A 27,527-nucleotide genomic window follows, 5' to 3' on the forward strand; every position below is an offset into this window, starting at 1 on the left:
ATAAGACCATGAACTAGCCAGTGTGTGTTGCAGCAGATGTTAACTGTACACAGGGCATTGCTGTGCTGATAACCAAGCCGTGCAAAGGCAATTTGCCACTGTGGTACTGACCTTGACTCCAGAGACAAACAAAGCCAAGCAGTTCATCACAGCTGGTGAGTCGAGGGGAGAGCCCATAAGAAACTGAACTGTGTTGAACAAAAGTAGCAAACGGCTAATCAAAGAAAGTACAAAGAACTGTTAATACAAGATGGGAAAACCAGCAATAGAGGAGTAAGGCACCACATGGGTGCTCACTCAGGAAACTCTGGGTGACTACTCTATTGTTGAAAATACTGTTACCAGAAGGGCTTGGGAAATGTGAGAAAAGGGTCAAATGGTCACACAGGAGTCTAGTAAAATCCTCTGTACAGTTGAAAGACTTTGATCGGCAGATGATTGTGAAGCTAAGGGAAGTGAATCCCGCATGATGAGAACTGTTCATGAAATAAGGATGACCCATCTGATGATGAAGTAGTGTTCCAAATGAGCATTACATATTGGGTTAGAAAAGCGCAATGTTCCACAGAGGATGATAATAGTGAGACATCGTCCCATCTTTTTTGATGAAGACATTGCAAAAGTGCCAGTTTCTTTATGGACCACAGGCCCCTGTTATGTAGGCCAATCAAAGGGGGTTGGGGAAGTTAAGATTAAATTGAAGCCAGGAGCAATTTTACCTCGAGCATGACAGTATCCCATGTCTCGAGACAGATGAGGGTATTTTTAAGACAATATCCACCATGATGGATCAAGGCATTTTAGTGATGTCAGAGTCACCATGCAATACCTCAGTGTACCATATCAAACAATCTAAGGGGGGTCGTGAGCTTAATTCAAGATATGCACCCAATTAACCAGATTGTAGAGGCCGAGTTTCCTCTAGTTCCTAACCCGGCAACGATATTATGTAGTATTCCTGTTGAGGTGCAATATTTCACTGTGATTGACTTAAAAAACATATTTTTCTCAATCCCGTGGCATTAAGATTCTCAGGATCAGCCATCATTTACGTTCCGTCAGACTAAGTTGAAAAGCACAAGATTACCCCAAGGGTACTGTGAGTCACCATCAATTTTCAATAGAGTCCTGCAGATGAACTTAAGCGGACGGCACTCCTGTGCAACACACTGCCCTGTTGGACAGGCTTATTAAGGCACTGCAGCTCCCAGTAGCCATTACAATAGTTAAGTGTGCAGCGCACACTAAGAGAGCAGACTTTATCTCACGTGGAAACCAAGCCGAAGACGAGGAAACAAAATGAATTGCATATTCAGAAGACATCATGAGTTTTGATACACCTGATGTGAATGAAAGAATGGTGGTGATGATGATTGTAAAATAAAGTTTTAATAACTTGTCGAATACCCAATAGATGGAAATTCAAGGTGGAGCACCACGGGATGAGAAAGATCTCTGGACAGAGAGGGGGTGTTCTTTATCCCCTTCTGAGGCATTGTGGTGACAGGAAAGCACTGGTAAACCGATGATGCCTGTAGCCTTATTAAGGGTGGCATTGGAACAGCTACACTACCCTGCGCATGTCACTAGGGAAAGCCTTGCAGCAACCATTGCAGAGGAATGGTTTGTACCAAATTTTTAGAACATGTTGCATTTTATATAGTAAATTGCATTGTATGTCAAAAATGTACTGCTGGGCACACGTTGTGAACAGTCAGAGGTGTTATTCCTCGACCGAATGGTCCATTTCAGTATTTACATATTGACTATGTTGATATGCTGCAGGTCTGAAATGGTTATCGATATATGATAGTGGTGGTGTGCCCTTTCTCAAGGTGGATCAAGGCTGGTCCATGCACACATACAGATGCCACTTGCGCTGCAAAATATTTAATCCAAGAAGTATTTTCTAGATGGGGAATATGTGAGGTATTGAGATCAGATAATGGCCCACATTTTGTGAATGAAGTGTTCGAGCAAATTAGCTTATTTCTCAATATAAAGCATGTGTTTTCTTCAGCTTATCACCCGTAAGCAAATGGGCTCTGTGCGAGACTCAACGGTTTGCTTAAAGAGAGAATAGCCAAGCTTAAGTTAACTCTGAAAAAAGGATGGCTGCATTGCCTGCCCCTTGCGTTATATGCATTGAGGAATCAACCAGGCTTTGACCATCATCTTACACCCCATGAATTAGTAATGGGGAGGCAAATGAGAATGCATCTCACTCCTCTATTGAGGACTAGAAGTGATGCCCAGACAACAGCAGAATTGTTAGGAGATGAGCTACCTGTGTACTTAACATGTATGACTACAAGTGTCCCTGGCATTTCAGATCAGCTCAAGCGGACGGGGTGCAGGTCTTAGAGCACAGAGGAAGACCATACAGAAACAAGATAAAATGAACTACTTATACCTAAGTTATTCCCCGGTGATGAAGTATTGATCAGGAACTTTGCCCGCAAATGGCATCAGCCCCCATTTAATGGTCTATTTATCGTAGAGGACGTCACTCCACCGTCAGTGAAGGTGTTAGGGAGACGCGCTTGGTTGCACCTGGGAGACTTGAAGATCTATACTGGTGAGACCACTGCACCCCACCCCATTCGGAAGCAAGCAACGGAGAAGAAGTTCTGCATGTGCAGACTAGATCGATGATGAGGAAGAAGGATCCAGAGACTGTCCAGTAGACAGATAAAGAGTTCATTGGGCTGTGGTTCGTTCAAGATACTCTTTGTAGCTACTAAGCAAGGAGTGAAAAAGCTATTATTCATGAGCCACAGAAGTGTGTTGATCAGAGACTTTTAGAATGAAGTGAAGAATGGCAAAATTGGATTTCCGTGTCATTAATTGGAAGAGAGACCAATATCCAGATTCTTTTCTCACTGAGTTTCTCTTTGGAAGCGCCCATGGTGGTGCCTAATGGCAACGTTCATCGGATCATTTTTGTTATTTTTCTCTTCATTCTTCGTGCTTATCCTACATTGGTTGGGAGAACTGTTGACATACACTTGTTCTTGCAGGATCCTAAAAATGGTCCAATTGTGAGGAGGATGCTCACAGCTATCATTAAGCAAATCCTCCAACTTCCTGAGCACTGTATGGAAAACGCAAAAGCCCCTCTCCGATGAAGACGCTCATAGACTAGTTGGAATGGTCTTTTTTTACTTGATTGAAGAATGCCCAAATCATGTTGAAGGCAAACCGACGTTCGTTCATTCCTGAGAGATCCTAGGAATCAAGTTGCAATCAATCAATTGCTACGTGATATCATTGAGCAAGTCTGTCTCATGTCTGAGACAACACAGTGAGCATTCTGATGGTGTTGACGAAAGAAGATATTAAAAACATATTGGCCTTAGTCTTTTATTACCTATTGGAAGTTCATCCTTATTTGGTTTGGCAAAAAGACAACTCTTTTGTATTTATCTGGAACCCTATTAACCGTCCTGCAATCAGCCAGCTGCTCGTGGAACTTGTGGAACAGATCCAGCAACTGCCAGAATATTTTGTGAGATTGCCTGATTAAAGTTTGTTTTTTCCTTCCTTAAACATAATAATAAGCAATTATGGGCAACACTGATAGCAACAACAATGTGGCAAACAATAAGAGAGCAGCACGATGTGAAAGAAGTTATTGTTGTATCCGGTGGACCTATCATATTTATTATTATTCTACTTTCTCTCACAGTACGTACTGTCTATTATGTGGATCCAAACAAAGCAGTAGTTCCTATGTATCTTCCTATGCAGCGGGAGGGTATAGATGTGGCAATTATAAGACAGCCGAGACTTTATGTAATTGTCCCTACTCCAGCAGCGCTTATGAAAGAGCCCAGTCCTGGGACAGATAAGTCTAATCTTCCCTGTGGAGGGAGGACAGTGTTGCACGTTGCCATGATATTTGGTTGCCCTCTTATTATGCCAAAAGAAAGACACATTTTGTGACTGATCCTACCCCAACAGCACATGTAATCGCACCAGTTCCACTGACAAATGTCTCTATGATTCATCCAGTGAGAGAAAATGCTGACATGCTTCATGAAATGATTATAAATGCTCGTGAGACCAGATGGAGATCCTAAGAGAAATACAAGGGAGGATGGTCATGACTTGAATGATTATCTAGATAGCACAGCACATTTGGGGAATGATATGTGGTATCAGCACATGAAAGAAGTAGGCAAACAGATTTCTGAGGAGGAATGCTATGTATGTGCACTCCCGCCTTACAGTGGCGGCTGGTGAGTTTGAAACCTGGTGGAGCGTATATTTCCCCAGGGCAATTTCTGAACGAGTGCGGGCAGCGCGCGAGCCTACACCACCCAGAGTGGATGCGGGGAGGGGAGTTATCCCCCGCACAACTTTTTGAAAAATGGCCTCCAAAATGTGCAATTTACTGTCAAAAAAACCCACCGAAATATGACAAAAAGCATAAGGTTTTACATACTAATGGTGGTACATTATTCTTACGTGTGCAAGTGTGATGGTGTATTTTACAGCAGCTTGTATTGGGAATAGCTAGTACTATGGTGTATGCATAAAGAAATTCATTATATAGTCAGTAATGATGGAAACATATATGTTTGTCATGCTGTTACTGGCTTTCATATGTCTTCATCCTCTTACTAAGGTGGGATTTTAGGCATTTTCTGAAAAGGGAGAAACTAAGCTAAAATATAACTTTTTCGTTTTTAACAACTTAATGAATGCAACATTTGTCCTACCTCTAATTGCTGTCTGCCTCGCTGAGTGGCCATTGCTTCAGTTGCTGAAAGTTGAACCACGTGGAATGCACAGGTCACACAAGTAGCACATACATATTGCATGGAGAAAAATGCAACAGAAATAGTTTACTAAGTTTATTATTTTCAGTGCTTTATTATCAAGCAACAACCATAACATCATAATCTCATCAACAAACAAAGAAACTTCACATTTCTCACTGTTCTTTCAAATAGCAACCTTACACAAAATCCTAACATGTTAGGCCATTGAAACAAAGAATTCAAGGTAACCCACAAAATAACTGCAAATACAGAACATTCATCAGTAATCATTTTGAAAGTTTGTATGCAAATTGTGCACGTCTATTTTTCAGAAAGGCAAATTTATCAATAGTCCGTGTATTGAAGTCAGGTATCTCTTGAATGAGTTCTTTTTCCATGGACAGCACGGCCAAAGCATTCAGACGATCCTCAGTCATTCTGTTTCTCAAGAATGCTTTCACTCGCTTCAGGGTGGAGAAACAGGGCTCAGACTCAGCTATTGTCATGGGTGTAGTGATCAGAATTTTTAATAACTGCATTGTCTCACAAAAAGATTCTTTGAGATTGTTTTCAATTAACAATTTTAATAAAGAGATTACCCCACTCGCAATAGAGAATTCTGGTCTCTCATAAACAATTGAAGGCTTAGTGCACAGTCTTTCCTTGTTTAACATGGGGTACGCTTGGACAGTTGCTTGGAAAGACTGTCACAATGCGTTTGAAATAGGTCACTCTGCAACAAATTGGCCCCCTCCAAGTGTTGAGTAAATGCAAAGCATTCTTGGGCTTGTGTAACTATATCACATCACATACTTCTTTTGTCAAACGATTCAAAGTGGTAATATGTATATTGCGACTTGCAAAAGTTGCCTCTGATGGAGGTTTTGCTTCCAAATTGTCAGTGCTTTTTATGTACTCTGCCAATGCACTTGATAAAAGTAGCAGTAGCTTTCTGCACATACACAGAGTCAATGGGCCTCATTACGAGGTTGGAGGTAGCCATGATGCCATTGGCGCCATGGCTGCCTCCAAAATCGTACCGACTCCGGTCTGGTGGATGGAGCAATTACCGGTCCATTCCGAGGTCGGGGGGACCAGTATTTCTTTTTTTCACCAGAGCCATTCCCCATTCCCATTTGAGCCCCCATAGGGCTCAATGGGAAGGGGGAAGGTGGCAATAACGGTACCGCAAATTGCGTTACCGTTATTGACCCCGGTATCCCTTTGCGGGTCCCGTCCTTAACGCCTGGTAAAACCAGGTGTTAGGGAAGGACCCGCAAATGGAACTCGTAGTAGAGCGATAAGTGATTACCGGCACCGGTGCCCTTACCAGTGCCGGTAACCCCTTACCGCCTACCTCGTAATGAGGCCCAATGTCTCGCTTCTGAAGCTGGTTATATAGAATGTCAGCATGGGGCATTATGTCATTGAACAAAAAAGGAAGAAAAGGAACTCCTTCTCTTTCAGAGTTCGAATGAATCCCCGGGCCTCATGTACAGTAGCCCCCTCAAAATCATCCAGTTTTTCAATGATCGCAAAGCATCTACTGAGTGCTTCCCTATGCTGATATATGGTTTCTACTACCCGAATATGGTAGCTCCAGCGAGTGTGAGTTGGTCTTGGAAGTCTTTTATCCCGTACCTCATCTAAAACTTCAGTTCTTTTTGGAGATCGAGAAAAAAAAGTACAGAAGCCAGTGATATCACTAAAGAAAATTCGAGCTTCTTAGATTTTGGAAACAGCTTGTTCCATGATGATGTTAAACTGGTGTGCATAGCAATGTATATAATGGGCATTTGCATACACTTCAACTACTTTCTTTTGGACTCCACCAGACATCCCCCTCATTACACTTGCACCATCATATGTTTGCACAATTACTTTTTTGTGGCAATCTTCAGGGAATACTTTGTCCAATGTTTCCATTATGGCAGTAGCAATGGTCTGCGCACTAGTCTTTCAGATGAGTAAATCCATAAAACCTTTCAACAATTCTGTAACATTCATCAATGTAGCGATAGACTAGCACAGACTAGGTCTTAATGGAAACATCACTTGTATCGTCTGCCTGGATAGCCACATAATCTGTGAGTTTTAACTGCTCTACAATGATCTCTCTGGTGGCCGTGAGCATGCAGTCCAGCAGCTCATTCTGAATTGTTTTTGAAGTGCCCTTGAATACTGTTGCATTCTTTGAATGCAGTTCTATTGCACTGTCTATGCTTATCACCAAATCCACCAGGCCTCTGAGTACACCAGGATTCAAAGAATCTTCAGTTTCATCATGGCCACGTAAAGCCAATTCAAACGCACCACAAAAACGCATACAGTCGATTAACTTGGACAAGATTTATCGGTTTTTATCCACATCCTCATTATGCTTCATCACGCTCCGCCGATAGGCATCGTCCAACTGTGTTGCAATGTTTACGCTTCCTAACATGCGCAGCTGTGATATATTCTCAATATGAGATTTGCACGATTCATGCTTTTTTCTGACAAATGCTTTAAGTCAGTGACTCCTGTTTTCGTCCATGCCGTTTCACCTCCAAACAGCAGGCAGGGGAAGCAGAACAAAGAGTGCTTAGCAACACTACCAGTGAGCCATGTCTTCTTTTCATACCATACCATGGAAAATGTGCGTGTGTAGGCCTTTCCCCGGATTGTTCAGTTTTTAAATCTGGCCGATCAGGCCCTAGTCGTTTCACCTCCAGTTTTTCGCTGTGCATGAGTCCGGAAAATGGTTTTGTGAGCAATTGATCCACCAAATTCATTTTCAGCAAGAGTGACACCTATTAATAAGCAAGATATTATGTACATATTCATATGGGATCATGTAGTAATTGTTGAGATATGCTCTTTCATAACACAGAAGTATAATTTGTCGGTACTAGGTGCAGATAACACCTGCAATTAAATATCCAACTCAGCTGTACTTATCATTGACCAGTACAGCTCAGTTGGTTGGGTATAATTGCAGATGTTATTTGCAGGAGTTAACATACATGCCCATTAGCAACTGTGACTTAGCCAGTATTTGTGCATTTGTGCTTGTTGGGGGAATGAGGCAAGTTTGTTCTGTTAATACTGTTCTAAAAAATCCTTTTTACAAAACATTATTTTTACAATGTGGGGAGAAATGCACTTTGATTTTTCCGACTGCATCGCCCTACCCCTCCAAAGCACTGGGAGTAATGGGAAACAAAGAAGGCATTCTGAGGTTTCAAAGGTTTTTTTCACATTATGTGTCTTCCATGGATGCCAGCCTCTCAGCTAACCATAGATAACATTATTTACTCTGTACTGTTCAACTGATTTTCCCCACCACCAAACATGGGCTTCTTTTTTTTTTTTTTTAAAGCTGCGCATCCAACCCTACATAAAACTTGTGGTAGCTCACCTGGCTTGTCGTTCTGGATTCTGGTAACTGCAATTAACTATCTGGATTCTGGAAGGTACACTTTGTAGGTTGAAGTCTAATGTTTTTGGTTATTCAATTAACCCAGACTGTTTGGATTTGTTCACAGAAGATGTTTTGGATGGTCTGTAAAGAGAAATCAAGAGACTGATCTGAGAAAGGGCACCATAGGCTGAAAGCAGTAGTTTGAGAATGGTTTCAGGCGTGAAGGAGAGAGTTAACATTGTCACAGAACACCCCGCCACGCTTTGGAATGGATACCCCGTTCGAAAAGCTATGAGAGCTTAGACACATAACTTAACGTGACAGGGTGTGACTTAACATGACCAAACAAACAACCTAGTATAACAAACATAGCACAACATGACATCAAATAGATAACCTAATACATTTTAACACGCCAAACATAACATAATCTAGGACATCATTGGTCTTATAAACACAACATAACTTAAAGCAAGTTAACATGGGATGACCACCTCGCAACAGGTCAGACATAGGCCAGATCAGCAAACATTGCACAATGTTACATACGCAGTATAAGAGAACAACACAATTGGCAAGTGACTCCCAATTAATATTTTAGAATGTGTGCTTGAAGAGGAAGCTGGTGACTGGTAATGTGTTTGTTGTATGGTCTCATTTAGTTTACACCATTGTAACTCTTTATATCCATTTATTGGTTCCAAGCCCATACATTTGTATCAGCGCATTGATTCTGGAGATGGAAGGCAGGGCTCCATGTGGCTTGGGATGTGGTGCGGGGAGTTGTGGGGGTGAATGACTAGGTACAGGAGGGATGGGGAAGCAGCAAGATGTGTGGAAAAAGGCAGTGCGGTAGCGAGCAGCCTCAAGGTTGCTCAGAATGTGGGTATGGATCACAGGATTCAGCCAGCGATCTGAGCAACCTGATTGGCTCCGGGTGCTAATAGTCAATTCAGGAGTTCCGCGATTGATGGGAATTCATCCAAAGGTCAGTCAGAACTCACACAGTTTCCTTTGGCCAAATACTTAGTGGAAGCAGAATAGTTGAAGATTACATTTGGCGAATTCTAATACATTTGAAAGTACTTTTAGTTTAGAAACTGGCCTTTCACAAATTGAAGCGAAACAGCTATCTGTTAATAATATAACATTTACTGTCTCAAATGCTTTAATAACTTAAGCTGTACTGATAAAAGCAGAGGACTATAACAACCATGGGTGTAAAATCCACACGTGCGGACATTATCTTTTAAAATATGTTATCCATCAAACTTCAGTTATCAGTGCACAGGTGAATACTTGGTCAAGTTATCAATATTTACCCAAATAGTAAATATGCTATTCACTAAACCCCCGACAGAATAACCACTGTTATCCCTTCAGAGTACAATTTCCCCAAAACCTTGTCACTAAACTGGAAGTAGTGGAAAGCGTTTGTAAATGTCCTCTCGGTCCACATACCCTGAACTGCCACCCTACCTGAGACCTATCTGCTCCCAAGTGTCTCCTTCATTGGTTGCTTGTGCCAAGTGTGCACCAGCACCACTCCCTATTATTCTGCTTCCATTACAGTGGTCTTACCCCTATGAATGTAAATCACTCTGCTGCTTCCTGAAGCTAGGTCAGCGTTCAATAAATACTCTAATAATAAATAATAATAACTCGAATGTACACATCTGAAAGACATATAGGATGGGCCAGAGGGAGTCACATACCAGAACATCTATTGCTGGGAGAACACTTTTCATTGGAATTCCCCTCTTGAGTTGGGTTGCATTCCTTATCCCTACAAAACAATGGGGGGTGCAGCAGTTTGGGAGAGGTAGTAAATATGTCTCCATTGTGCGATGGGAAGCAAAACGACGCCCCAGGATTTGTGCAGAAGTTATCAGGGTGCTGTCTCCCTACGTACATTTACTTTACATAAAGATAATAATTAATAAAGTGAGCATATCTTTGTCTACATCGGCCGGACGTCTGCTTCTTGCTGAAAGGTCCATAATTACAAGGGGTGATGCGTTGGTCTATAAGGTGACCAGAAAACAAACTCATAGCGGTGCTGTGGTAGAAGGACCATGTTTTTCCTACAATAATGCAATATACAGATGACATTCCTAGACTCCCAGCCACTACGCATCACACACCACACTTAGGTGAACACAGGCTAACTTGTTTCAGTCAAAATTGGCAAATTGTCTCGGGAGGATAGCTGAGGGGCAACGTGCTCACCTTGGAAGCAAGACAATACGGAGCAACACACTTCGATCCCCGAATCCACTCCGCGCTTAGAAACCTTGGGTATTAAGCGCGTTATAAATAACCTATCATATCATATCAAATAACATTCAATCACAACAATATAGCCTGCATTGTTCCATGAGATGATCTCTTTTTCTAACCATGCTATAGAGTTGACCACTCCAAACAAATTAATATTTTACTAACAACTTTTCCATCCCAAATCTGCGAAATGCTAATTACCTAATGTCCACAATTAAGTGCAGCAAATCTGGGCTTGCTTGGTGGCTTGCTCGAGGCCACCCGTCAAGGCCCAGCATCTTCCATCCCGAGACTTGGGTCTGCCCTCAAAATCTGAGAAACCCACCGCTACTAATGGCTCATTCACCCTTTTCCAGTGCTCTGCCATGTTCATCATATTGGACCAATTGTCCTTGCCGATCTCTTCTGCAGGAACGTTTGCAGCCACATTATCAACAAGACCATCCCACTTACCACTCCCACTAAAGGTGGGAGAACCCGACACAGTTATTGCAGCACTAGCTGTCAGGTCCCTGTGTACCCTCCCAATCCTCCTCACCTGATTCCACTGAAGTAAGGTCCTCGGATACAGTACCAGATGGTTTGCTCTTCTTTTTCTTGTCGAAATATGGCTTTTCTTTAGGCTTGTGGTCCTTCCGTTCGTGTAAATAGGGTCTGGCTCCCCCGGAGTCGGCTGCTTGCACACGGCCGATGTAGCATGGTCATTGAGATTTACGGCTAGGCTGTGCTCAGTAACTCCAGCCGCCCACGCCAATCCGGGTGTTAACTTCAATACACTAGGCGCACATCTGCTGACACGATTTGCTTCGTTGCATCACCCTCCAGAAAGCCATCGTACCATAATCTTTGAAGGGGGCTACTGAGAGCAGTGTCATGTTAACTACAGTCACAACTCCATTGGCGATACGATTCCAGCATACGATCCATCTTTGGCATTTTGCATATTATTGGCTACTTATATAAGCTTCTCGCTTTGTATCTCCTGATGAAGACGTTGTTTACTACACACTCTACGTCGAAACCGGTTGAGTTCATTCTTTTAGGGATGTGATCTACATAACACTTCTCCTCACAGATCCGCCCTTGTGATAGATTGTTTTTAATGAATTCTATTGCTGTTTGTTTAATATATTTGTAAACATTAAAATAATCAAATGGGATGTGATGAATGTTTGTCCCACTCCCAATTGGCAAATAATGTTAATTAATTTAGTTATCTTTTTAGCCATTGTTGGTTGGTTGAATGTCACTATGTATGATGTATGGTTTGGATGCTGCACTATGAATGTTTGTTGAGATGGATGTATTTTAGTCACAGTTATTTGTTCATCTATGCTGGTGTGTTACGTGATTTATTGATGCTCTACAAAGTAGAATGCCATTAATTGACTTGTTCAAATTTTTGTATCATGATAAATAAAATAATTTGATACTTTTGTAAGTAATAGTGTTTTGCTCTCTGGATATCTCTTCAGTTTCTCGTTTTACGATAATACTCTGGTCCAGAGGATAGAGTTTTCCTGCATCTTTCTGCTTTTGCATTGCTGGCTCCCCCGGAGGCCACCTTGGCAGAGCTGGAACCTGTCCTTGGGGTACCCCGGGGAGCCAGCCCCACAGCAGGGAAAAAGCCAAGTGGCGGAAAAAACCCTGATGTCCAAGAGCCTTGATTGGAGTTAAACGTTCCGGAGTGCAGAGTAAATGGGATCTTAGAACTGAAACGTGGCAGCAGGAAGTTTAAGCAGCTATTCCCTGGGATAGGAAGCAATCGCCTCAAAAATAGAAACAGGAAAAAACACAGAGAAATAAAAGCAGGTGAGTGGTGCGGTAAGGAATAACTAACACCAAACCCAATGATGCGGAGGTCCGCGTAAGGATCCCTGGCGCAAGTGTGCTCCAGGCAAAGAGAGCGGAGACCGCTGAAAGAAGGAGGCGAACAGCAGGAAACGAGGGTAAGAAATGAGCGGCGATAGATGCCGGAATAGTACTAGAAGTGAACCGCAAGACAGCGGAAGAAACCCGGGTTCAAACAGAACGCGGATAGTAGGAATGCCGGCAAGACGTCGAAAGAGAAAAAGGTACGGAAAGACAGAAAGAAACAAACCTTGGTAGGGAGGCAGGAATAAGAGATACACACAAAAAAAAAACAAGGAAGAACGTCAGGGCGAAACTGACAGGAAAGAGGACTAAAGTTTAAGTCGCACAGAGCGTTGTGCCAAGAACAACAGATACAACGCAATGAGCGCGGGGGCGGGGTCTGGTAATATACTAGACGCTGCCATATTGGATGAGGACTAGAGCGGTAGGAGAGCTAAAGTTAATGCCTCCAGCGCTCCCACAGCTTCCACCCGCAGTTCCTGACAGTATACCCCCGTCTCCTCGGAACCCCCCCCCGGCTTCCCGGGATGACGTTGATGGAACCTTCTTAGCAATCGGGGGGCATGAATATGGGAGCTTGGTTCCCAGGACCTCTCTTCTACAGGGTAGCCCTTCCAATGCACCAGGTATTGTACCCTGCCCTTACGATATCGTGAATCAACCAGGTAGGAAACCTCATACTCATCAGGAACTGGAGCTACAGGAGTTTGCACTCTAAGAAACCGTCTCTGGAAAGGGTCTTCCTTGTGCAGTTTCAGGAGGGAGGTGTGGAAAACTGGATGAACCCTCTGGAGATATTTGGGTAACTTAAGCTTATAGGCCACCGGATTGATTCTGGACAGGACGGGAAAGGGACCCAAATATCTTGAAGAGAATTTACCAGTGTGAACCCATTTTGGCAGGAACTTGGTAGACAACCAGCCTAACTGACCTGCCTTCCAGTCTGGGTTGTTACGTTGGCCCTTGTCGGCCCACCTCTTTTGTGATTGTTGACTGGTTTCGTGTGCCTTCTTGGCTAAGGTATGTACTTCATGTAGGTCCTTTAGAATACTGTCTAGGGCAGGTACATCGGTTGAAGGTCTATTATTCCAAGGTAGGTGTTGAGGATGATAGCCATAGGTACAGTAGAAAGGGCTCATCTGGATGGTTGTATGGAAGGAATTGTTATAGGCGAATTCTGCCTGTGGAAGGAATCGAAACCATTCGTCCTGCTGGGGGCTACAAAAGCATCTTAGGTACTGTTCGAGGCTTGCATTAAGCCTTTCTGTCTGCCCGTTACTCTGGGGATGGTATCCTGAAGAAAGAGCCCTGTGAATACCCAATGATTGACAGAGCGCTGACCAGAACCTGGAGGTGAACCGAGAACCTCGATCCGATACAATGGTCCTGGGTAAACCATGAAGACGAACCACGTCACAGAGGAAAGTGGCTGCGGTTTCTGGTGCTGTCGGTATATGGGAGAAGGCGGAGAAATGAGCTAGTTTACTGTAGGAATCTACCGTAACCATGATTACGGTCTTACCATATGATCTGGGGAGGTCAACAATGAAGTCTGTGGAAACTTGCTCCCACGGACGTTCTGGCAACTGTGGCTGTTGCAATAATCCAACCGGTTTCCCCGTTTGGTACTTGCTAGATGCGCAAACAGGGCAAGAGGATACGTATTCCTGTACGTCCTTCCTAAGGGTGGGCCACCAGAAACCCCTGAGAAGTAGCTTGTATGTCTTCCTGATTCCAAGGTGGCCTACCAGGGGGGCATTGTGACACCAGGAAAGCACCTGTCTCTGTAACGGCTTAGTGGGAATAAAGAGAGCAGAACCATGGTAAAAGAGACCATCACTAGCCTGAGTAGCAGTAGAGGGTAATCCGGCTTGCACATTATAACCTGGGATCAGATCTTGAAGAAAAAGGGAGGCTGCTGCAACTATCTTAAGGTCCGGAAACACCAGTTCGTGATTCTTATCGTCCCCTGAGTTGTTCCCGTATCTGCGGGACAAAGCATCAGCCTTATGGTTCTCCGAACCTGGAATGTGAGTAATTATAAAGTCAAATTGTAAGAAGAAGTAGGCCCACCTGGCATGACGGGCATTTGTGCATTCCATCTGTTGAAGGACTTGTAGGTTGCGGTGGTCGGTGCGGATTAGGAAGCTATGGGCCGCACCTTGCAGGAGATGGCGCCATTCTTGACAAGCTAACTTGATAGCCAACAGTTCTCTCTCAAGGACAGAATAGTTTCGTTCACTGCTGGTCAACGTTTTAGAGTAGTAGGCAACCGGGTGTTCTTCCCCATCATCTGCCTTCTGGAGTAGAATGGCCCCTACTGCCCCAATGGAAGCGTCTGTTTCCAAGATGAACTGTTTAGCCTGATCTGGTTGGACGAGAATGGGAGCTGAAATAAACAAATCCTTTAGTAGTTGAAAGGCTTCTCTGGGTCTTATGTCAAAGATGAATTTGACTCCCTTTTTTAGAAGAGATGTGATGGGTAACACTATGTTGGAAAAATTTGCCAACCCAAGAAACCTTTGTACTTCTTTGACGTTCGAGGGTTCCTTCCATTCCACTATGTCCTTTATCTTCCTTGGGTCCATCTCGATGCCGTCCTTAGATAGGATCAAACCTAAGTAGGATATAGTGGTCACCTCGAACTCACACTTCTCTGGTTTGACCAGCAGTTGATGTATTTGTAGACGATGTAGTACCTCCTTGACAAGTCGGCGGTGGTCTTGTAAAGTGCGAGAAAATACCAATATATCGTCTAGGTAGACGACCACAGACCGAAACAGTATGTCCGAAAATATCTTATCCATGAACCGTTGGAATTTAGCTGGTGCATTTACCAGCCCAAAGGGCATCACCCTATATTCAAAGAGCCCCAAAGGGGTACGAAAGGCAGTCTTCCATTCGTCGCCCTTTCGTATCCTCAAAAGATGGTATGCACCTCTTAAATCAAGCTTGGTAAAATAGACAGCCCCCTGGACTGCCTCCAGGACCTCTCGTATCAATGGCATAGGGTATCTGTCACGAATGGTGACTTGATTTAGGCCCCTGTAGTCTATGCATGGTCGTAGTTTAGAGGTGTCTTTCTTTGGGATAAAGAACAAGGAAGCCCCACAAGAAGAATTGGATTCTTGGATAAGTCCGTTTTGTAAATTAGCATCCAGGTAGTCTTTGAGAGCACGTTTTTCTGGCATGGATAATGGATACATGCGACCAAAAGGCACCACTGCTTCCGGCGTAAGGTCTATGGAACAATCTTCATTCCTATGAGGGGGTAAGATTCTTGGCAGTGCATCTAGGAACACCTCAGCATATTCCCGGTATTGGAGCGGAACAGAAGACACGGTCACTGTTCGAATGGTGTTGGTCTCTTCTTCATAGGATCTTTTGACAGGAAGTTTCATGCAGTTATATTCGCAGTATGATGAGTTAAAACTCACTCTGTTGGACGTCCAGTCGATGGTGGGGTTATGCCGTCTCAACCAAGGTATCCCGATAACCAGGGGGAAGTGAGCTGCCCTGATAAGATCGAAAACCATATACTCTTGATGATCTCCCAGTTTCATCCTCAATGGAATAGTCTTGTTGATTATGGGACCTGAAGACAAAGGTGTACCATCCACTCCTTCGACTGGTATGGGTCTTGGCTTAGGTCTTGAGGGTACCATCTTCTTCTTGGCCCAATTTAAGTCAATAAAGTTACCCGCTGCACCGCAGTCCAGCATAGCCAAAACCTCTATGGGTCCTGAATCAGATAGCCAAAGGTGTACTCTGAATACCATGAGTTGATTGTCGTCTGAATCCTCTATTGGTCTGGAAAAGTTGCAAGGGTGGCAGGTGGCTCCCCCGATACTTCCCTTGCGTAAGAACGGGGGCTGGAGTTTTCCTTCCTCCTGGGTGGTACTTCTGGACAGTTCCTTAAGAGATGTTTGGACGAACCACAATACATACATAACCCAGCTTCACGACGTCGTCTTCTCTCTTCCTGGGTTAACGGTCCTCGCATGGATCCAATCTGCATTGGCTATTCCGTAAAATAGGTGTTCCTAGGTGATGGAGATTGGGAAGGCCGTGTGGATGTCTGAGGAACGCTGCGACCTCTTCTTCTTTCCTGACGACGTTCTAGTATCCGATATTCAATCTGTAAAGACAATGTTACCAAATCCTGAAAGAAGGCCGGCCTGGCCACTCTGGCTAGTTCATCCTTAATCTCGTCTTGGAGACCCTGGCGGAAAATGGTCTGTTTAGCTGAGTCCGGCCAGTCGGACTTAGCGGCCAGCCTCGTAAAAAGGGATATGTACGTCTGTAGGTCTGTGGTTCCCTGCCGTACATCGAGTATCGCTTCCAGAGAGGTGTACAGCACTTCTGGTCGGTCGAATCGCGCTTTAAGCGATTCCACAAAGTGGTCAAAGTTGTTTAAGGAGGGATCATTCCCGGTGACCAAGGGAGTGGCCCAGGATAGAGCATTTCCCATAAGATTGGCGATGATGAATCCAACTCTGGATCGAGCGGTGTCATAGGCATAAGGTCTGAAAGTGAAATGGACCTGGCAGGCGTCAAGGAAGTCCTTCAGACCCCCAGGATGTCCGTCGTATTTACCGAAGGACAAAGCCATGAGTGGTAAGTCCCCCTGGTCCTCGCGGCGCAGCACCACCTGCTGCCTCAAGCCGATATTCTCATTACGTAAAGCCTGTACTTCAACAGTAAGGTTCTGCATGGCAGCCACCAGTTCTTGATACTGTTCCAGGGACGCCATGGGTATCTTAGGGCGTTGTATGCTGTCAGGTCCCTGTGTACCCTCCCAATCCTCCTCACCTGATTCCACTGAAGTAAGGTCCTCGGATACAGTACCAGTTGGTTTGCTCTTCTTTTTCTTGTCGAAATATGGCTTTTCTTTAGGCTTGTGGTCCTTCCGTTCGTGTAAATAGGGTCTGGCTCTCCCGGAGGCCACCTTGGCAGAGCTGGAACCTGTCCTTGGGGTACCCCGGGGACCCAGCCCCAAAGCAGGGAAAAAGCCAAGTGGCGGAAAAAACCCTGATGTCCAAGAGTCTTGATTGGAGTTAAACGTTCCGGAGTGCAGAGTAAATGGGATCTTAGAACTGAAACGTGGCAGCAGGAAGTTTAAGCAGCTATTCCCTGGGATAGGAAGCAATTGCCTCAAAAATAGAAACAGGAAAAAACACAGAGAAATAAAAGCAGGTGAGTGGTGCGGTAAGGAATAACTAACACCAAACCCAATGATGCGGAGGTCCGCGTAAGGATCCCTGGCGCAAGAGTGCTCCAGGCAAAGAGAGCAGAGACCGCTGAAAGAAGGAGGCGAACAGCAGGAAACGAGGGTAAGAAATGAGCGGCGATAGATGCCGGAATAGTACTAGAAGTGAACCGCAAGACAGCGGAAGAAACCCGGGTTCAAACAGAACGCGGATAGTAGGAATGCCGGCAAGACGTCGAAAGAGAAAAAGGTACGGAAAGACAGAAAGAAACAAACCTTGGTAGGGAGGCAGGAATAAGAGATACACACAAAAAAAACAAGGAAGAACGTCAGGGCGAAACTGACAGGAAAGAGGACTAAAGTTTAAGTCGCACAGAGCGTTGTGCCAAGAACAACAGATACAACGCAATGAGCGCGGAGGCGGGGTCTGGTAATATACTAGACGCCGCCATATTGGATGAGGACTAGAGCAGTAGGAGAGCTAAAGTTAATGCCTCCAGCGCTCCCACAGCTTCCACCCGCAGTTCCTGACACTAGCACCCATAAACACAGTTGGGGAAGACTTCAGTAATATGGCAAAAGCATGACCTGAGAGCCCACAGCGAAGCTATTTCCTTTAACACCATTAACCTTCACTAGGATTCCTCCTCAAAACAGTAACTCTTCTTGTTTCCCCCACAGTGGGTAAAACACTGACCATGTGATAAACATCCATCACATCACAGCCATTGAACATGTGGAAACAGCGGCCTCATAGTACTATGTTCTTCTACCTCGCCATCGTTTCTGCCCTGGCTCCACCGCTATCGTTGCTTTCTGCTGCTTCCCAGGGTCCAGTAGATGATGCAGGGCAGCCCTCGGTCAGTTCCTTGCAGAGGCCCAATGCAGCGCTCCTTCCAATAAGGCACACAGGGCTACCATCATGCTCACCCAGCCTGCCCTTAACTGCGCTTGCAAGCACCATGCACAACTGGCCCATGACTACTTTCTCCAGCACCCTCTCAGAGCAGCCCACTTGGCACACTCAGCAAAAGTCCAGTTCAGATTCCATGCCAGGCACCAGCAGCTACAAGCCCTCTCCCGGGCTGGCCTCTGGCACCAGCTTCAAGGAGCACACGCCGCGGACAAGTCCACAGCCCGCAGCGCGTATTTAATCAGGCAGGATTGAATCAAGCGGCTCAAGCCTGTTACCTGTTCCTGTACACAATCCCACTTAAGAAAAAGTTACAGCCTGTAACTTTTACTTAAGTGGGATCATTGTGATTGGCAAAAATGGCAAGTCACACACTCGTGCCACTGCCCAGCCCGTTGCCTGCCGCTCAGCCTTCACCGCCGGGATTGGAATCCTGGTGAATGCCGAGCCGAGCGGCGGGCCGTAGTAGTAGTAGGCCTGCGGCCTGCCACCTGAACATGCGCCACAGCCCACAAGTCAAGTCCAGGAGGCAGGAACACGCGCTGCGGGCAAGTCGGGTCACCCGCAGTGCTTATTCAATCGATTTAATGATTCAATTCAATTTGAATCAGCCTGGATTCAGGACAGAGTCAAGTAGTCAACAAGCAGCAACATGATACACAAACTAGAAAGGGTAAAATAAATTATGTACATTACTTGCTTTGAGCAAGTTACTTACCGTCTTTGTTGACTGGGCTGGAGTTAGGAGCAGGAGGGCAGGCAGCAGCACGTCCGGTCTGGATGGGCCTGGTAACTACTTGGAGCTGGTCAAGAAGAAGTCCACGTCGAGTCCACCACCACAGCAAGGGCCGAACGAAAGAACGAGAAGAGAAGGCGAGGCACGGTGTGCCCATGACCCGACTCCACCCACGGACTGTCATTGGCTGGCAAACAGCCAATGACAATCCATGATCTATTGTTGCTATGCTAGCACTATCATGGCCCTGCCCAAACAGTTTCAGGAGGAGAGGACACTGACTCTGCGCTGTTTGCGCAGAATACCAAGACTGCAGGGCCACCCCTCCAGCACCCCGCCAGCCGCTTCAATAGGCGTATGGTTAAGTAAAGTGCATGGAGCTATGAGCTCCACACACTTTACAATGCCGAAAAAGTAACTAAATCGGGACGTGCCCTGTGGCGCCGCAGCAGCAGGCCTGGGCCAGGTCAGCAGCCCAGGCTGCAGTTCAGAGCGGCAGATTAATAAATAAATAATTAATCTGCCGCTCTGCACAGGTTTAATTAATTTAAATGAATCTGTAGGTTAAGAGACTGTCTCTTCTTTTCTTCTGTGACTGGGAGGGGCGGCGCCCCCCGCCCAATGTAAGCAGCGCACTGCTGCCTTATAGTATGGGAAGTCTAAGATATTCATAGCTATTGAAATAGATGTTCAGGCAGCACACTGTCTATCCCACATTGCACTCTGCAGAACAAGAGGTCAGTTCATGGGAAGAACAGTCTATCTAGCATGGGCAACAGAATGGTCAGATCCAGATGAAGATGATTATGTGCAAGATACAAAGACAAGAGTGAGAGCAGACACACAAAAAATCGCCTGATAAGATACAAACAGCCAGGAGTAAAAGGAGCTGGAATCAGATGGGAAGTGAACAGAAGACTTGAAAGTCCAGGAAAATCTGCAGAAGAAATTCGAAGATGGAAGAAAAGAGGCCAAATGCAGATTTGGGGATCAGTACTTTCTCCAGATGGATGGGAAGAAGGAGTAGTAAACTGCAGAGCTTAGGTAATAATTGGAGACTACAAACCAACCATTGACATTGTACAAAATGCATGCAAATCTTTATGGCTGAAACTTGCTTAAATATTAACATGGGCCAAAGATAAATGAGGGCCCTTGCAGATAGTGCCTTTAGAAAGTGCAAAGCTGTGTTTCAGAAATAATGGCACAAGAAAACTTGGAGAAAATCAGAATTGTGGCCAAATCTTTGATGTACCAGGAATGAACATTGGAACAGCAGTCGTAATGGATCACTACTGGGCGTGTGGATCCAGAGCTTATATGAAGCAGCCCAAAGATTGTGGAGGACTATGTTCTGTAGTAAACGTCCATGTTCCAGCATGGGTGATTCCTAGAAGTGACTTGGACATTGGCGAGTTCCTGAAAGCAGATGATCACCTGACAAACAAGAGAGCTGCTGAACTCTTGAATCAAATGAAGAGAGAGAACTATTTCTCAGCCAAGCCTTTGATGCCATCCCATATGAACATAGATTGTTTAGCAAAACTTAATCGGTATTCACGATAATCTTCATGACGGATGCCAATACTAAGTGGTTACAAATAACCAGATGGGAGCTCCTGCAGACGATCAACAGTACCATAAAGGGATTCAATGCTATCAAGGAAGAGTTAAGAGCCTGATGACTCCTCAGAACAGATATGTCTTACACATGATCATAGCTATGGATCGAGGTATTTGTGCCAAAATTGGAGAATCATGTTGCACATTCATACCTTCTCACGATGACGAGAATGGCACCTTGATAGAGGCCATATCGATGCTCATGAAGTTACACGTCCAGATGATAGATGAAGTGGAAGACATTGCTGATGATAGCTGGTTTGCAGAGATATTCTCATGGGCTCCAGAATGGATGGCAAATATGTTCAAGTTCCTTGGAGCCCTGATAGTGATGGTATTGCTTGGATTTTGTGTGATCAGGATAATTGTCAGGAATCAGGGGTTGTGGTGTAAGAGGAAGCGGGTACGGCCTAGATAGACTAGAATTCCCAGCAGGCATGGGGAATTGGTGTAGTTTCCTGGGCCCACCGGTAACCAGCTGCAGGCACTTTGCACTTAGAGGATGTGCTCTTAACGGCTGCCCGCCCTTGTTCAGTTGCTGATGATTCATATTGGAGAGCACGGGCAGCGGAGCAGCAACACGTGAGGCGAAGGCGCGAGGGAGCTGAATAACTAACGCCGACTATGCACCAAGGCGTTTGCATTCCCCGTACCACGGCGGTGAACGATTGCTACCTGCTCGATTACTTCAGGTCCGGGGCAGCCGCAGGAGACGCCCGGACCATCAGTTAAGTGTTTATGTGTGTTTGGTATTCTACCGGGCCGCGGCGGTGACTTTCATTGAAAGAAAATGCTTCACTCATTAATGTCCGGACGTAATAAGGGAACGTCCGGACCATGAGTTAAGTGTGCCCTCGTAATGCTATCATGGGTGCTTCTATTTGTTTATATCTAATGTGATTATGAGGTTTGGCAACTAAACGCCGGTTATTTCACAGGCACATGGCTTTATTCACCTAGTTGTGATTTCTTCACTAATTGAAAGCTATGTTCTAGGTATAGAGGCAAGAAACCTGCTAAATCTGCATGTTCCAGTCATATTGCTTTCTCCACATGGGGAAAAGCGCTGTTCTATGTACAGTGGTTTTGTGTCAGTCCATGTTTTGAGGCATGTGGGTGTCTCAGAGTTCTCTGCTTGCTATCTGTTTGTTGTGTCTTTAAGTCATGGTTACTAACATGCAAGAGGTCATGTATAGTGCTTCATGTATTGTATGAAAATTATGTTATGTTCTACTAATTTCTGAAGTAAGAGTCAGGTCAGGTTGCAGGAGTATTACACTACCAAGTCAGGAATTGTAGGGGTCGTTTTTGCTGTTTATGTCTTGTTGTCTTCCTTTCCTTCCCTTTATTCGTCCATCCACTTTCCCTAACTCCTTCTTCCCCCATTGGCTGCAACGTGGCTACCTGTACTTCAAACATCCAGGCGCCCGTGCCAACCACGGTGGGAGGGGTCGATCCATTCGGCTTCTGTGGTTCGGGAGAGGGGATTGAAATCCTCCTCCCTTAAATTCATTTGTGACAATAATCATCGCACAATGCAAGAAGACTGCAAAGAAAGCTGTAGGAATGAAGATCATGATTGATGTTGAATCAGGATGGAAAACTAAAGAGCTGACAGATGAAGAAATCAGAGTCTACGTGAAAGCCAGCATTCATGCACCTGAGGGAACGAAGTGCCAGTATCTGAAGAACCACCAGAAGTATGTGGGGAAATTGATCTACTGCAGTCCAAGTGGACAATGCATGCCTATGTACTGAAGTACTGATGAGCATTTGAAATCAGCAGGATGCCTGAAAGGAGTCATAAAGATATGAGTCCCAAAGAAGCCTTTATTCAAACAAGGATTGGCTGATGAGAGAGTGATCGATGAATCGCCCAGAGGGGGGAGTGTAGAGGTGGAGCCAAGTACCCTCACCCAAATCTCCTCCACCATTCTGCCTATTTGTTGGGAGCCAAAGTGTGAGACACGTGCAGTATCAGCGAGAATACCTATACCAAAGAGAGTCTTGGAAGTAAAGTTCCCATTGAGAAAGCGTTACATGCATACAGAACAATATGATGGCCATCTGAATGAAATCCCAGAGGAAGTGGGAAAACCGTGCAAAAGAGCAGATTGGTGACGTCACAGAGAAGCAGAATTGAAACACCCAGAAGAGATGCAGAGGCAAGAGAACATAAATGATCTATAGAAGCAAAGGAGAAGGTGTTAAAGATGAGCAACATTTCGGACTCAACATGAAAATGTTCATGCTACAGAAATAATGAAGAAGATATTAAGTAATTTTACAATTGTACATTTGCAGCAACACAAGTAGGGAAACATATTTTTAAGGCTGGCTATGTAGTGAATAAATTGCGGCAATGCGCCAACTTATAGCAATATATAGACTACAGATATTCCACAATGCATTTTAGCAGAGCTGGACACCGTGAGCAGAAAGGATTTTTCAGTGTGTCGCAGTTAGAAATTGAAAGCTTAACCATGGAGGTGAATCAAAGAAAGGGTTGGGCTGGCCCAACACCAAGAAGCCAAGGCCACTGTGGGCCTGAATGTTCGAGCAATAGTTACAGAAAGCGTGAAAAGAACAAAACTCCTGTCTTAGGTGAGGAGCAAGAACATTGAAGCCATCAGAGATTTATCATTTAATAGCATTTTCAATACAGAAAACCTTAAATTCGTGGTCTGCAGTCACTTGGTTGGATGAAAATAGACACTAGGACTAGTTGTATTGAAACCAAGAAGACAGAGCATGCCTATACTCCCTCAAATTCTCAAGCACAGAGAACATTTCCAAGGCTGAGTTCAAAGCATTAATTGACTGTCAGACTGCAAGAGTGATGATGCAAGACAGGTTAATTGGTGGGAAGCTATGGTTTTGACCAACCCAACAGCACCTGGATGCCAGCCTGCGTGCTGCTAACGCATGTGAAATATTACAGGGAGGTCGAAGGGTGCCAACCAATTATAGAGGGACACGTTATAGAGGGCCCTATGGTTTGTATAACCAATGGGATGTTGTGTATTTGACGATGTTCAGAATTACCTGCACTAGGGCAGGGCTTAGTTGCTCACCTAATGTTAGTTACCCAATCACCTTCCCTGATCAGTATGGAATGTATACCTAGATGTTCCCTGTAAACCTATCACATCCCCAAGTAGGTTTTTGTAGTTTGCCATGTAGATTGACTTCAGTAATGATGAATTTTTAGTATAAGAATGCTGTTTTTTCATATTATGTTTGAGAATGCTTGTGCGAGGTCAGATGATGTCCGTTGTGCTCCCTGTTTTAGATAATTGACATTAAAAGAAATGTACTTTGCCAACTTCCTGAGTCAGTTTGGTTATTGATGTTTGATTATATTCTGCATCACCATCCATCTCTAAGTATTGCTACCTCGTCTTAAAGGCCTGGGTCGGATACACCAGTTCATCTAGCTATGAGCATCCTGGCAGAGATGTATGCAATACATGTGTATTTGGCAAGAGCCACCACCAAGTGCTTGACTTGTGGATAAAGGTGAAGGCAAGTCCCTCTTTACGCACAGTCCAGAATAAAGACAACCCACTAGGGAAATAGGCCAGGAGATATTGATGCAAGGATAACAAGGTTAAATTTTACAGAACACAAATATCAGCAAAGGACTCTGCTGCTTGAGAGCCCTCTAACTATTAGAAATACAAACATGGGTGGCCACCAGGGGGCGCAGAGACTAGCATGCTCTCCCTGTGAGCTCCGTACCCAGCACCCCGAAAGATGGAATGAGCCCCCATTTTTTGGTACCCCCCTGTAAAACTAAGACGGAACCCTGCTGTGGGAACATCGCCCCCACCGCTGGGGAAAATTCCGGAGGAAATCGGCCCTCCACAACCCTGGAAAACGAAGAGGAAAGTGAGGCCCTGCGACCTGCGGCGAAATCGAAAGTAGCAGCAATTCATCACCCGTGCCAAGGTAGACGTCCAGGCCCTCGTGCAGATCCCGAGGCACAACAACCTCCCCCGTCTGGGGAAAAGACACACCACCCGATCGCGGGTCTGTATAGCCCTGAGTGTGGGCCGCAGAGTGCAGGAAATATAACTCCCGACGGAACGGCATCAGAGGATAATCCGAGCAGAGTTCCCCCGGATGCGCAGCCGCCAGGCAGGCCCTCTGCCTGACCCGTGCGGCCTACTTCATACGCGCAAGCCCCTTTGAGGGCACACTTCACGACGGGACCCAACGTGCGACGACACCGAAACCATCCGAGGGACGGCTCCCCTGCATAGCACGCCACCCACTCACCAGGGTCTCCTGCACTCCATACAGATCCTCCACCGCTTGTCCGGAGGCCTACCCACGCCGAGAGCAGCGGAGCATATCAAGCACGTAATCAGCACCCCGTACCCGGCGCCCACAACAGTGTAGACTCCTGAGCCCGCAGGAAATGTCAACAGACAACTCTCGAGTCACCCCCTGACCGCGGTACAACAGCGGAGCTAGAAGAATGCACGTCTAACTAACAGAGAGACACTCAATCCACCTAAAGAACGCATAGCAACCAGGAAGCTCTGGCACCAGCGGTTCATAGAGGTGAGACAACTACAAAATACCTGCACCTCCCTGGGCATACCTCCTCCTACCCCTGGGTATCATTCACTCCACCTAGCAGCGGTATATGCCCCCCCCTTCCTCATACCAATCTGGGTCTCCGCTCGCCAAAGTATGCGCGGTGATCGCAACAGTACTACGGTGAACATACGCCCGCCCCCTCCCAACTGTAAAGAGGCCCCAACAGGGAAAACGAGGACCTGCACAATAACTCCAGTCAGCCACAGTTGGCATCGTTTGCAATGGGAAGTCAATAGTGGCACAGGCAACTGGACCATCATGGTGACGCAACACCCTAGACTTCCCCAATAGTGTACACGTGAGGCCTTCCTAACGCGCTTCCACTTCGCGCTAGTGCATACCAGCACCCAAAAAGCCTCTCAAAGGAGGACAGGACAACGCACATACTCCTATATAAAGGGCACAGTTTAGCAGGATTGTCCAGTCCTACATACGGACCGCACCCACCACGGTCATAGCTAAAACGTCACTCCAACATTCAGGCCTGTACCTCTACCCAAGATTGAAGTGTACATGTTGCCGAGCGCCACGACTCACACAGTGCCTATCTGATACTTCCAACAGAGAACTGTATGAATATAAGACACAGGCTAGCTTCCTTCGCCTACACCCCCATCTCGCTAATACCCCCTGAATCCACGATGGCTAACAACATTACCACGGGAAATGACCTTGCTGCAGCCACGAAAGGAGATATAGAAGCTCTATTGGGGGAGATCAAGAATCTGGGCACCAACATAGGCGGCAAAATAGATAGAATCACCCAAAGACTCAACACCATGGAGGACAGGCTTGAAGGGGTTGAAAACAATCATGCCTCAATCGACACGCTAGAGACGCAACTCGATCAGAGAATGACGGACTTGGAACGAAGAGAAGATGAGTTCAGACTCAAATTGGATGATTTGTAAAATAGAGAAAGGAGGAACAATATACGTATCTTTGGAATTCCTGAGAAAGAGCGGGAAACGGAGGCGGACCTCAAGGAAACACTCCACAACATTATTAAACTCCTCACAGCAGATGATGAAGTGGATGAACCAATAACGGAACGAATACACAGGGCGGGTGGTCCCACGGGTGGACCACGATCGGTTCTTGCCCGATTTCACCGCTTCAGGGACAAAGCTAGAATTCTTGAAAAAGCCAGGAGGAGCGACACGATTACGCTAGGGGGAGCACAAATCTCAATTTACCAAGACCTTTCCTCCCTGACCCTGGCTCTCAGGAAAATGTGCGGTCCGCTCACAAAGAAACTTAAAGAAAAGAATGTTCGATACAGATGGGGCTACCCCTTCTCGCTTTCATTTGAATATGAGTGAACCAGATTCAGGCTAAGATCTGAAAAAGAAATACAGACATGCATATCTGACCTTCTAGGCACTCAGGGCGAAGAGGCTGGCTGGGAAAAGACACATGGAGAAGGACGACAATGGCGAATCCAAGGCCCCCGGAGAAAAAAAGTAAAGGGGTCACGAAAATTCCGGAGAGGCAATCTCTCTCCAGAGGCAGATAACTGAAACCAAGCGATACTGGTAAGACAGTTCCAATTAAATATGTAAATAATGTAATGAGGAGATACGAGCACATGCACATTTCCCTGACTGTAATGAAGAAACTTAGGGGGGAATCATGGAGGGGCTCACTCTGGACAAAGATGACTTATTTGGTCAAGGGGTGTGAAGTAACGGCCCCCGAAAGTGGTCCGATGCCGACCTGGAGCAACATGCCGGGTTCGATCGGACACCTTCAATCAGGATTGGGGAGGGGCTCGGGGGAGGATGAGGGAAAGGCCAACGGCCGAGGAGGGTCAAGGCAGCGAACATAGTGAACCAAAACAATCAAAGCAGCGAGCAACCAATGAGTAAAAAGCATTATCGGTTATACACGAAGAGACTATTTCCCTTGAGAAGGACCAATGACAACAAACATTGACACAAGGAAAAATGTCTCCTTGAGAGTCGGGACACTCAATGTAAAAGGACTCAATTCGCCAACGAAACGGTCCCTTGTGGCCAGAGAATTCCATAGAGCTGAAATAAATATCCTCTTTCTGCAGGAAACAAAATATATAAAAGGAGAAGAGAGACGGATCCTGGGGAAACGAGTTGGGA

The 27,527-nt window shown here is 45.4% G+C and overlaps 1 long non-coding RNA gene across 1 annotated transcript in view; it reads right to left on the reverse strand.

Annotated features, from left to right (window-relative positions):
• Positions 1-4,723: 4,723 nt before the first annotated feature.
• The window catches only part of LOC138510342 (uncharacterized), a 67,431-nt gene continuing 44,627 nt past the window's right edge, over positions 4,724-27,527 (reverse strand). The window contains exons 2-3 of the long non-coding RNA XR_011280368.1: positions 8,167-8,310; positions 4,724-4,768 (exon numbers count right to left, since the gene is read on the reverse strand). This is a non-coding gene — a long non-coding RNA (uncharacterized lncRNA). The remainder of the gene's footprint in view (positions 4,769-8,166; positions 8,311-27,527) is intronic.

The sequence above is a fragment of the Ambystoma mexicanum genome, chromosome 6p (genome assembly GCF_040938575.1).
Source record: "Ambystoma mexicanum isolate Mex_15411 chromosome 6p, UKY_AmexF1_1, whole genome shotgun sequence".
In the NCBI taxonomy this organism is placed as follows: Eukaryota; Metazoa; Chordata; class Amphibia; order Caudata; family Ambystomatidae; genus Ambystoma; species Ambystoma mexicanum.